This window comes from Larimichthys crocea, chromosome XIII (genome assembly GCF_000972845.2).
Source record: "Larimichthys crocea isolate SSNF chromosome XIII, L_crocea_2.0, whole genome shotgun sequence".
Taxonomy (NCBI): Eukaryota; Metazoa; Chordata; class Actinopteri; family Sciaenidae; genus Larimichthys; species Larimichthys crocea.
Window position 1 is genome coordinate 41,003,514 of NC_040023.1, and position 14,072 is coordinate 41,017,585.

Below are 14,072 nucleotides of genomic sequence, written 5' to 3' on the forward strand. Positions count from 1 at the left end.
GCTTTAGCAGACATGTGTTTTTGTTCTGCATACTGGAGGCGTGATGTCAGGTTCCAGTCCTGACACTGTGACCCTGGAGCCTATAACTCTCCACACAGGACGTCTACGCCTTCTTACACCATCTGCCTTACTGCGCTTTATTAACAGCTTATGTATTGGTTTTTTGAGCCTGTGTAGGTGTAGAAAAAGACAGAACATGCCTGAGAAACTAAGTATTCTAATGATAGTTGTCAGTAGATTCATGAGTAAATTCTAAACAGGAACTGATAATAGTTAACTCAGCATATTTTTCATAGTGCCAGTTTGTAAACATGTAAACAAATACAGGCAAAAAACACGGCTTGGTTGTCTTAATTTTGTCTGAGAGTTTTCAGACTTTGAAAGCCACTGGTCATTTTATTTAGTTCATTTCACTAACCCTATTTTACTTTTGCCTCTGAGTGGGTGTGGGCGGTTGGGTGTGTGTTTGTTTAAGCCAGTGTGTGTACCAGGCAGCTGTTTAGCACTATCTGCGAGATGGGGTCCAAGCCACAAGGTGGAGATCCGACAGCGCTGTGAGTCCAAAACAGCCGTTTCCCCACTGACCTCAGCACATGTGGGCTCCCAGAGGGTCACAACATCCTGTTCACTGACCACAAACACCCAAACAAACTCCTTTATGACTTGACTTAATCTGCTTGATTTCAACAGGAAACACACACTCCCATGTGCCCAGAAAGGCTTATTTAAACATGATCTTTTTTAGTGTTACTTCATGTGTTTCTTTAACTGTTACTTTTAGCTTTCTCCCCTGCACAAGTTTCCCAGTGTTCCCCCGCCTGCCTTTGAACGATTTCTTTTCCACCTCATCGCACAAACACAGATAAACAAGCGGCAGGCAAACATCCTGAGTGGTATTATGCTCAATAGCAGGTGCTTGGCATTCCTGTAAACCGCTCTGGTCGCGTGGAAAGGTAAACAGTGCAACCTGATGACAAATTTCTGGACGCGTGCCTTGAGAATAACACCCATGGCAAACAAGTGGCGCGTTGCAACACAGTACAAAGGCGTTCAGAGGTGTCTCTTTGCACCTTTCTCTGCACTTCAAGTGGTAACACAAACGCAATCTCTCCCACACACAGGATAATCTGCATATATTGTATGCACATTTCTTATAAAATGTCTCCCCCGCACTGAGTTCCAACTGGAGGTATGCCACAAAAGGAAAGGGCACACAGGGATATTGAATCATCAGTCAGTACTAAACTGAGACATAGCAAGTATTGTAAAGTTAGAAAGGTGCTGAATTGCTGTTAGAAACTGTGAATTTATGGTACTTACTATAAGAACTAAATCTGACAGTTCTGTGAAAGTTCAGCTCTGAATGAATTCTCTCCAGACAATAAGTCGACCAGGTTCTATTTGATCCTTTTGAGAGAGCTCCTATATATTTTAGATTTGTTGTGTGAAGTGTTCTGATTAGCAGGAAGATTGTTTCATTTTAAAGTTGCATGGTACTGCAGTCTTCCTACTGTATGAGACTGAGTTGTTTCAGTTGCACACTGTTTTTGGTATCTTAAATTATGCATGGCAGCATGTTACACAGGGGGTGCACCTCTTGTCTTTTTTTACAGGTGACTGTAGAACTCAAGTTCTGAACTTTAGATTTTCACAAGAGAAATGCAGAAAAAAATAATAAAGCAGGTTTCTTTGTGTTATTTATAGGACTGCAGATATCTCTAGATATCTTTTTGAAAGATGTTGCAAAAGTCAAAGGGGCCAGGAAACACAAAATATGAAAGCTTTATCTTGTTTTCCACAAGGATATCAGTTTGGCAGGTCAGTAGGTCCTAGCTGTTCAAGGTTGGGAGGTAGCAGTGGGCTTAAAAATTCTACTTTTGTTAGTACAGATCAGCATGTAAGAGGCTTAGTCTTAAAAGCTTGTGAAATATGATTAAGAATCCAGTTTCCCAGCTAGGTAAAAAGTGTCATATTATATTAAATATGGTCACCTATAAGGGAACAGATTTTTAAATATGCTTTGCATCCTTTCATGTATTTTCAGTCATTATCTGAACAGATCCACTGATTGCATCTCTGTTTAACCACTAATAAGTTGATGCTGTCTTTGGTCCGCTGACTGTAAAAGCAAGCAAGCTGCTGGATCACTGCATCCACTGCCAGCCAGGCAGCCACCTCACGCCGTCTGTCTTTGTAAACCACTTTCAATCAAGACTTTGTTACAGGATTAAACGCACAAATACAGCTCATGCCAAAGGAAAAACATCTTTAAACACGACTCTCGAGTCCCACAAGCTCGGGCATGTGTATGTGCACAGTAGAGAGAAATGTAATACAACTTGGAAATTGCTTATGAGAATAGTGGCACAAAACAATCAGGTAGCTTTAAGTCACTGCCTTCTTCAGTTACATTGTGCATGATTAGGGGCCTGTCTACGCAACTGGAATATGAAATGTTGTCTTTTAGATTGTGGAGGCTGTGCTTTCTTTGGATGACAGTCTGTCAGGTGATGTGCCTCTTCAATCCTTCAGACACTACATTTGCCTCAGAGACTCCACATCATCCCTCACAGTATTACAGTTACACTGCACAATGTACAGTATACTAGAACCTTTAAGTGTAATCTAAGGTTTGTAAAAGGATGGAGTGTGTGTGTCTATCTGTATATAGCAGAGTTTCAAAAGGAGGACCACACCTTAACCTTGCCACTTCAAACATTCCTATAAATACCCTCCTAACCCTCTTCTCTCCTTCGCTCTTATATTCTCCCTCTCCTTCATACTTTTCATGGGGTTTTAAGGGGGGGTCCATCATGCCTGTGTGCTACAGTGGATTACCCACCGAAGCTTCCCCACAATGCAGCAACAGATCATAGAAGTACGCGATCTGTTGCGAGAGTTCACGCATCATTCATAATCACTCATGTTGTTAATAAGACACAGCTGCAGACACAGTGGTGCTTTCATGAAACAAATGCTAATGTCAGCATGCTAACTTGCACAGGACAAGACAACAATGCTAACTTGTTGATGTTAAGCATGTATCATGTTTACCCTCTTTATTTGGTGTGTTAGTGTGCTAACATTTGCTATTCGCTCTAAACACAATGCACAACTCAGGCTAAAATCATGATAAAACAGATGATGGAGCTAGATAAAATATAAGGGGATTAACCAGAGTCATTATGATTCATCCTCAGGAAACCATGAATGTCTTTTATGTAATCCATTCAATGGGCAAGTTGTTGAAATAGTCTGGACCAAAGAGGTGGACCAGTAGACAGGCTGGTGTTAAAATTGTCAAAACTAAAACACCTAGGAGCAATATGGTTTCATATAGCATGCTTCCAAACACGTGCAGAGATCCAGGCCATGCACAGTAAACAGTACGAGACAGTATGAGTATAAACAACCTCTCGCTTTAAAGTTCTTTGCACGCACTTTTCCACAAATTCTGCCAAAGAGCAAAGCACTGAGGAAATCTGACTCAACATTGCTAGCATGTTGATTTGTATGCATACTCATACAAGAGCACATAACAACACTCTTAGAGGTACAGATGCAGAGTCATACACAATAACTCCCACACTCGCACACAATGAATTGGCACAGTTCTTGGTACCATTGGTAAACCTAAGGAAGTCAGAATGGCCCATTCTGACAACAACAGCCTGTCTCTGTCTTCTCCTACCGCTGTGAACAGGCTTTGTTACTCAGACGCTGTGAAGGAAGGGAAAATTTATCTTAAAAGTGCCAAAGGTTACAACCTTTGGTATAAGGACACTTTTAGGGCTATTGTTCTCTGGCAGAACATCGATAGGTGTCCAAAACCCTGCCAAAGTCTGTTTTAGAACAGGAACACACTGCAGTTGGGGAGGAAACATATGAGAAAATACTGCAGCATGTGACTCCCATCTCTGTGTGACAGGGAACATCTCGCTTATCGGTGTGGTTTATGCGTGGGGATGTGGGTGACAGACACAAGGTCAGACGTTATACTATTGCATGTTGACCATGCTGTAAAGGACATAAAACCTTGTCTCACAGAACCTAAACTCTTGATAAAATGTATTATCTGACCATCTGTGGGCATCTTCGCAGCTGTGAATCCGAAAGCAAGCCTTCATGCTAAATTTAAAACATTTCAAAGCAGCAGAAAGAAAAATGGAAGCAACAGAAAACTAAAAAATAGCAGTAGTATAGCAATAGCAATAGTAAAAAGCAGATGAAGTACAAAAAAACAAACACGCATCTTCCTTCACCCCCTGATAATGCTTCAAAACCATCTCTTTCCTTAGAGCATAATGCGCCGCACATCAACCATTTCAGAGAGTTTTTTTTTTTCACCACAGATGCATCCAAAGGATCTAATTGCTCTGAGGGGGATCATGGTGAAGATGATGGTCATGCCATTCACCAAGCCTAGATTACAGGGAACGGATTTATTTAAGCAAAGAGGGGGGAGATTTAGCTGCACTGCCTCCAATAAAATGTTTCAATGTGAGTCCCTAATGTGGCTGAGGATACAGTTACACACAAACCCAATCAAAGTGTTTTGAGGGAGTAGATGCAGTATATCAAAGAATTTGATGCATACTAAAAAGTACTAAAAAGGAAACATATGCATTGCATGTAATCCGCGCATTAATGAAAACCATGTGGATTATGATACTGTTTGCAGGCCTCTTCACAGTCATAAAGTGATGACGGGTGGTGGAAAGTAACTGTTGTAACAGTGTGCAGGATTTAATGGTATCTAGTGTTGTAGTTTCTGACTGCAACTCACCCTCTCCTTCCTGAAGCATGACAGTGAAACTATAGTGTGTGAAAAACAAGCGTCATCCGTAGATATAAAAAGGCTCATTATAGGGCAACAAAAACATAACAATTCATATTTTCAGTTGATAATACACTGATGAAAACCTTTTGTAAATGATATTGAGTTTCTTCCATATTCTGTAAATGGAGCCTCCTCAATCTAACACACTGGACCTTTAAGTACAGTTTTTATGTATTTTATTGTTTCATTTCATTGTTTTTATGCAGTCCTTTTTGTTTTACCTCACTATATTTGGTTTTATACTTTATGCTTTTGCTTTTATGCTTCCATTTGACGGCTATAGTTACAAGGTATTTTGCATTTTTACAGACACATTTTTGTGGTTTAAACAACTCTATAGCAAGTGAAGGCTAAAGTTCGATCCATATTTCTGTATTAGAAATAATTGTCAAATAATATACTTTATATGATTATATATACTCTGATTGGAGTTAATCTACATAATAAATACATGTTCAATACTTACAGCTGCACAAAATGACTGTTTTTTTGCGAAAGATGTCACTTGTAGTGACAAACACAGAGAATTATCATCTGACTCTGCAGCTCTACTCATCTATAAAGTGTTTTAGCTGTTATTGTTTCAGGGTTATGGCCCGCTCATCAATGTTGTTTCCAACCACAGCAGGAAGCTGTTTTTACCAAAAAAAACAAACTGAAAAATCTACACTCTACAGCATCAAACAGCAAAGAAAAAAGGTTAGTGACTAGCAGGTCAATATAGTGGAGCGTTTAGCTGCTTCAGGGTATTTGAAAAAGAGAGTGAATATTTGACTTATATTCATGCAGGCAGACACAATCTAAAAAAAATGTTGTTTGCTGAATGAGTAAATAAGCAACTATTTGACGAGAACTATAATAAGATGAATAACTTCATGCAGTTAAGTTGATCCTGTGTTAATATTTAGAGCCTGAATTTCCCCTCCGGAGATCAATAAAGGCTGATCTTATCTTATCTTGTCGCCCTGTTTCTAAGTGGCCAAAAAAAGGATCTGGATTCTTTTGACTTCCTCGGTTTCAGGGTCATGGTCAGGCATTGTGCGTGTTGGCTCACTGTCACACTGACTGGACTTACTGGGACACTTGAATGGAACATGCACATTGTTAATGTTATCAGTAATACTGTGTTTTTCCTGCTATGACAAGTTAAAATGTCTGCTGTGACAAAAAATCTACCTTTTCCCAGGTTGTCTCTAAGACTGGTTTATATGTAAGAGAAAATGTTAGTCTAATAAGATCATGTTTCTGTAGCTACTGTACTACTGCCCTCTAATTGGTAAAAAAGTGCTGCCAATATCAAGCTTTAGAAGTGAAAATGGTAGTGGTTCACTGAAGGTTGTAATACACACACAGCATCCACTGATTTACAGTTGGCTCATTGTGGGCTGCAGCTCGGTGATGGAGGGGATGGGCGTATGCAAAGAAAACCCAATACGAAAAGACATGCAAGAGGCTGCACTCCAAATACATTCAGCGAGCGAGCCCAGTGATCATGGTTTCCCAAGAAACCCACTTCTGATAAACATTCGACATCAGCGCGTTTGAAGGGCAAGTCCTCCCTGGTCTCAGTCGCCGCACGCGTATTTACAAACATCTGCAGATTCCCCCTGATGAGACCAAAGATTCCTCTGTGTACTTCCCATGGGAAAGGCTGCGCAGAGATCTGGATGAAACAACATTGCAGCTAAACAAAGTTTCCACAGTAAAAAAATGGCAGCAGGCGATATATTAATGTCACCCCTCTGCCCAGAGGGGCCTCCATGGAGTCGCAGGGACTCCTGAGAGGTTGGTACACAAAGATGCTTAATAGGAGGATATTAAGACAACATTTGAAAGATATCGTAGGCTGAGTTTAAGCTTAATTTGACATTTATCCTTTTATCTAAAAAAATATACATATTATCAAGGTGAAGCAAGGACACCATGTGAAGGCCCCTAATGCTGATGCACATTTCTAAATGTTTTATCGATATAGATATAGATAGATTTATGTATTATTTTTCTCGTTCTTTTAATCTTAATCAAGTGATTACAACTGAGCCTGAATCATTATAGATTTCAGTAAAGTGAACATCTCAGATGCTGTTTGAGTTTTTTTTTTATGCTACCAGCAATGAAATGGAATTTTTAAGATATTTAAGGATATTCACTTGATTAAATGTCAGCAGAAATTAGTGACTCTCCTTAAGAATTTATATAACTCCTCCAGTAATGACTGAGGCAATCTGTAGCTTTACTGAGATAAAGTACTGTTTTTTAACACTGCTGTGGGTTTGAGTCCACGTCAGAGCTCAGACCCCTCCCCATCTTTTTTTTGTCACTCCATCCCATCCTGTCCAGCCTTTACACTAACTCATTAACCCGGTAAAGATCAAATGAATTGCAAATGAACCCCTCTCAGCTAAGCACTGGTCACTTACATCTGCAGATGTGTGACATATTAGCTGAAAACATGAGCTGTACATTGGGCCAACAAGACAAGCCCCTCTATAATACTTCCTCTGACTGCTGTACAGGGAGGGGGGGCAGTGGGTACGATGGGTGTGCCAGCACAGGAAGCAGCACTCATCCTGTGCCACCTTCTGCTCTTGTTTCAGACAGGAAATACCACCATGACCCAACACTGATAAGGAGAAGGAGCTGAACCATGGGCACGTGGTAAATGATGCCAGACAATAGAGGAACCATATACTATGTGTTTATGTACGTGGGGGGAGAGAGAAATGGAAGGAGAGATTGATAGAAATGGGAAAATAAGGATAGATAGATTTGTTTTGTTTTTAAATGAAAGGTTAGAGTTTGCATGCAATGTGGTGACCCTCTACTTTACCTCCCACTTATCTATCAAATTTGTTTATGTTACACTATAATGTGGCTGTAAGGAAGGAGAGGTGGATGAGATGATTGATACCTCTCTTGCATCTGTACCATAAACTGCAGCAAGCCGACAGTTAGCCTAGCTTAGCACAAAGAGTGGAAACAGAGGGAAACAACTAGCACGCTCTGTCCAAAGTAAAAGTCTATCAGCAACATTAATATTATGTTTGTTTAACCTGTACATAAAATATGTAAAAGTGTACAAATAGTCTTTTTTTGTACTTATAAAACAAATGAAGATTATAATAATAAGATGAGTATAATAAGTACAGAGTGTTAAATGGAAAGAATTTTGTAAATTATACTGAGATATATTCATAACTTCTGCTTTACATTTTGACAGGAGTACAGATTACACTATAGTTTGTAATAAAGCAGTTATTAATTGTTTGTATATACAGTAGTTATAATTAGGGGACGCTGAAATCTTATATATCCAATTAGTTCATGATATGTTTATACACCTGTCCAAATGTGAATAATACGCCTGACATCGACGGAGCACTCAGCCAACATGTTCTTTCTCTTGGCCCAGCAAGAAATATGTTAAACATTTTAAGACGCAGTTGAAATGTATTGCGGTGACGTCAATGCTCCGAATGGATTTAATTTAACGCCTCATTCCATAAGCTTTTCCCAGGCCGGAACAGTCATATTCCCTCGCTGGTTTGTAAATTTACCATGACTGTGAACATGCATTTATTTTCAGCCGCTCCGTGGAAATTCAGGCTCGGCTCGGCTCTTGCGGATGACTTTGATCATGGAAAACCTGCTCGCAATTGCTTCCTTTTAAACAAACTGTGCATGACATGGAGTGAGAATGAATCTCTGTATGGTCCTTCATAGCCTGTGCATCAACACAGCATGCAAATGACAGGAAAATTACAGCCCCCTCTATTAGAGCCACTGTAGGGCTTATTCAGTACATCCACTGTATTGTAGTTGCATATAGTGCAGCAAATGAGGCTCAGAACAGACAACTGATGATATCACAAAATATCCTCCACTGAATACAAGCTGAACAGATTTACAGATGTCAAGCCTCAGTACTGTTGTCTGTGTCTTTTGAATATAGAGCTTTGGATAAAATGATTTTTCCATTTGGATGAAGGCATCAATTTCACATTTTCTCATCAGATCTAATGAAGTTCAATCCGGCTCTTGGAGCCTTCCACCTCTTTTTCATTGAAAGATCCCAGTGTTCTTATCCAAACAGAGCCACTGCCAGCTTTTCTTGCTGCAAGGAATTTCATTACTGAGCACGAGCACCACGTCTCCTGACACCATGATGATTTAGATATTTCAGGAAATCGGGCTTTAGAGCTTGGATCTGCTCCGCTGCAATTGTGAGACATTAGAGTTTTATTTATTTCATTATTATTATTTTATTTTTCAACCCAAAATATAATGTTTCTCGGACAAATGGGACACTCCCTGAAAATTTGAGTGATTAAGTTCTTTGCATTTGCCCAAAACAACATTAAGTTTTTTAACTTTATATTGCTGCAGAAATTTTAGAAAAAGAGCAGAAACAGCTCAAACCCAAAGCAGAGATGCAGTGATTCATCTTACCTGGTCCTTTGCTTCCCAGTTCCATCTTTCCTGTTTAGTTTTGCATCTGGTCACAGCTGTGAATGAGCAATACAGACGAGTGTAAGACAGTGTTTACCACATTGTAAAAAATGGGTCTTACAGCATAATCAGCTGCTGCAAGCACAATACCAACAGTGTCAGTGATGTGTTGGCCTTTGTGGATGCGAATAACAGAGCTGCTCTTTTCTTTGTAAAAGCTGCTCTCTCAAGCTGTTCTCTGTTATTGCTTTTAAAGATCAGAGCTTGAAGTGCTTTCAAATGTTTCAGACTGCTGTTGAAATTTCACTTGTCTAACAAAAAAAAGTCTTCATAATGTTCAACGCTGAATGCAAGATTAAGAAATCCATGGTTGTAAGATGAAGGATTCAAAGCTACCAATATCTTACATTGCAATTGCAACATTTATACATCTCTTTCAGGCAGCAGAGCAGACCAGCTCTCAGCCATAATAGATTAGGTAGGTTTCCCTAAATGTCCTTTCAATATGCTAAGATTAAATTCTGAGTGGGAGTAGGCAGAGCAGACACCGCGATCCATTCAGGACTATATATTCTGGCATAATGTGTTCTACATAAAAGCCCATTTTCTCCACAGCAGCCCATTTTCATGCACGTTCGCCCTGTCCTAAAAATCTGCAGAGGAAATGGACCACACTGCATCTATTTCCAGGATGGCCTCTGTGGCTCAGCCTCATTAAAATGCATGGCCATTATGGCTCAACTTATACCTCAAGCTGCTGCCTAAGCTCTTTGTTTTAAGTGCAGCTGCTAGGTGAGGTGAATTTTTCCTTTGGTAACCTCAGCACATTGTTAGAGGCACATGAGGTGAATAGGTCGAACCTTTCCAATCTGATAAGAGAGACAGAAAAAGAGAGAGTGTGCACATGTGTGTCGGTCAATCTGTTTTCATCGTGTGGAGGTTTTCCGACTGAGCATTATCCATCTGCATTATCTAACCCCTGGCCAGACTACAAGAACATTGATAGTAGTGGCTGTGTGTTGCAGGACTGTTGCATTGTACTCACAGGAAAACCGCTGCTGCTACTGCTGGCCGTTGCTGTCCAGAGGAAAGAGTGCGGTCACCTGAAATCAGCCACAAAATTACAGCTCACTTTCAATGCCCGGATTTTTCAAATTGGGTCTGTTGTGCCTGAGACAATTTGTGGTGTTCTGAAAAAGGAAAGTTTAGTGACAAAGTATTCAAAATATTTCAAAAGAATAGTTTTCAGGGCTATAAATCAGAACCTCGTAATTTGGAGCCAGTCAGTTACACAAATGGACACGGCCCTGACTGCCAGCAAGACTGTTTTTCATTTGTTTTTACAGGTCAGAAAGTCAGGACCAGAACTTCCACAGATAAATATCATGAAATGATAAACTCACTTCAACAATGCCAAGCCTTTTAAAACCACTGCTCAAATAGTGGATGTTCTTTCAGATGGCATTTAGTTCTGTCAGATACACAGAAAATAAGATTTGAAGTGGTACATTTTATCAGGCAGTGCACTGAAAGTGTGGAGCCTGATTACTGTTAAGACATCAGAGTGCTTCAAAACAACAGTGTGTTGGATATTTGGACATCCACGCACCTTTTCCGTTAGAACTGGGGGAAGTGTTACATGCTTGTTTGTGCGTTAAAGAAAATACTAATGAGTAATGGAAAGAACCTAAAGGCCAACTGGCTGCGAGTTGTTTGGAATGTACCAGGAGTTGGCAGTTTACAGTGCTACAAAGACATGTTTGTACTACTCGTACTGAATCAAGTGATAGCTCTACAGAGTTATAGATTTAGCGCATCCAGTTGTTGGTGCTGCTAGAGGAGGAGGTCGATCTTCTCATCTAATCTTCATCAAGAAAGTATTTCGACATATGTCAAGCTATTCCTTTGAGAGGACACAAAGTAAGAATGAATTTGTTTTCAAGCATACCTCAGCCTTTACTCAGATTATGTTACAGATTTCAGTAATCTGTCATAGATTTACAGTCACCTGCTCACCCCAGGCTCTCCTTGTCATTTTCCTGTTGTCCCACCAGCAGTGAAAGACTGTATTTATTCTTATTATAACTTTCATCCAGACATTGAAACTCATCCAGCACTCATCTTTCATCTGATGAGGCCCCTGACACCAGATGTTCTGACTAAAGCAGCTGCCAGCTGTATCTATCAGCCATACTGTATACTGTATAACCACCACTCTTTCCATGCCTTTGCCCTCACTCTTTTTTTTCTTTCTATCTGCCGCGTTCAGTTCCTCTTGAAGTCCTTCTGTACTTTCATGGAAAAGCAGAGAGGAATGCCCTGGCATTCGATTACAGCATCATTAGCCACAGCAGAGCCCTTCGCCTGCTCACTGCCAGCTCCAGCCTGCACGTCTTAATCTTCGCCACTGTGTACACTTGTTGTCCAGCTGGCGCTATGGCAACGGGGCTGCCTTCTGCTAGACCTCTGCCATGATATCTGGAGTTAGAAAGAAAGAGAGACATACACACAGTTGGGCAGAAAGACAGACCAACATGAGGAAAAGCAATAAAGAGTAAGCATTAAAATGCCAACCCAGCTCTGAAAGCTGCTGCAGAAATACTAAAGCAGGGAAGGTGAACAACTTCTGTATAGCTCTGTTGGTGTTGGCCGGTGTTCATCTTGCTGTGATGGCAGGCTTTCAGCTCACATTATTAGCCATTTACTGGCTTAACCAGGGGATGTACCGCACGTCAGAATGCAGGCCCAGACCTGCTTACAAAATTAAATATATTACAATTAGTGCAATTATGGCAGCAGTGATGGGCAGATGTCCAAACACATGGAATAAGACAACTACAAAACACATTTTTCTTATAGAAACTCCACAACAGAGCTGCTTTTTAGTGGTCAACAGATGTTTTAAGCTCAGTTTCTATGATGCTGGTGTGGGCAGTGACAGAGTGAGACATGGTTTACAGGACAGCTCAATCATGTCAGGATGTCAGGACCTCAAGAAAGTACACCTTCTGAGTCTACTGTATTAAATAAATAGAACCAAGTCCTTGGCAAAGCTCCATTTATTATTAAAATGGAAGCAGGCGTTATTATTATTAGTATTTAATGCCCAGTACTGTACTAGAACTTTAAAACTGCAAGGACACATGGAGTTCAATACAAATTAAAAGGTATTTCACAAGTCATACTGAATCACAGATAAAATAAAAGTAGTGTGACGTCAATGCTGGGTCCACATATTCCAAGGAAAACATTTCACAATGTCATCTCTCATTTTCATAGTTTTGGCCGTCATCACTTCAGCTTTGTTGCTACACTCTCAGGATATGACGTTTGCACTGGAGACAGCTTCACAAACAGAATACAGGGACAACCTCACAAGCCATCGAAAAGGCCACCAGTTTAAAGTTGTTGGAAAGTGAGAATGCTGATCATTAAAGTTATTACCCAGACTACCATTAGATTTTGCAGCAATAAGTGATTTCACGTGGGTTCCCTTCTGTTTTTTTGACATCCAAATAACAGGTTTAAATACTAAAATCAAAACAATAGTTACCTGGCTGTAAAGCGGTGGCTACTATTGTTGCCACATCTCCAGATCAAAGTAATACAAAAGTGATGGGTAAAACATTGTGATTGTTAAAAATCATGACCAAAACTACAAAAATCAGAACAAAAACAAGATTAAAGGTCCAGTGTAAGGGCTACGGATTACAACCAACTGAAAAGCATATAGGAGAAACTACAGTGGGCACAAAATTCGCAAAATAATACAAAAGGCCCTGTCTAGAACTACTGTTTGGTTGTCCGTTCTGGGCTACTGTAGAAATATGGTAATGCAATATGGCAGACTCGGGAGAGGACCATCTCTCTTGGTAGATCAACTGTTCATTCTAAGGTTACTTCATCAGGTGATTATACACTAATAAAAACATACAAACAGATCCTCCTAAATGTTACACACTGGACCTTTAACTTGCTTTTTTTCATCTTTCTTTGGTCTTTTTGGCTTGTTTTTAGCTGTGTTTTGGGAATCTGGCTTGGCTAAATGCCATGTTCAGCAGTCACTAACTGTGTGTTCTATGAAAATAATGAACTGAAAGACACTAAAATGCTCCATAGAGCTAAAGGAGAACTCCAGGGTTAGGTGATAAATCTATATGGGTTTGTCAGAATGACATTACATGTAGTCTTTTATATTGCATACTAAGTAAACATTAACATAAAAATATTAATCACAGCCTCTTTAAATAATGTTGAATGCCAATCTACTCTAAGTTTCTCAGGTTTTGGGAGTGATGATTCACGGTACTGTGGAAGAGTTTGATTTTTTAGAGGAAAAAGCACACCAGACAGTTCTGAGGCCAACATTTTGAGACAGCGTCTCTCTGCTCATGACTCTTCTGTTCAGACACATGCACAGACAAATACTAATACAAGAATTATGTCATACATGCATCTATGTGGTTTGACTAAATTCCTAAGAATTAAAATTTAATTACACCATAAAATGTAGAGACACATTCATGAACAATAGTTGGCACACATACAGAGTTAAATACAGCACATGTGGGAGTACTTAGGAGACTTCGGGGCCCCCTTCTGACTTCAGCCTCACCTATGTCGAGTTTCTTTGTAGTTCAGCAGAGGGTTAGTCTGCTGCAGCCATAACATGTGTAATGTACCGTAACTCTGGAGAGATTAGAAAACATTCTGGACTCAGGAAACACAGTATTGAGTTTGGCGAATAGTGTGTATGAGTATGTGAGAGCCTTTGCTGTATATC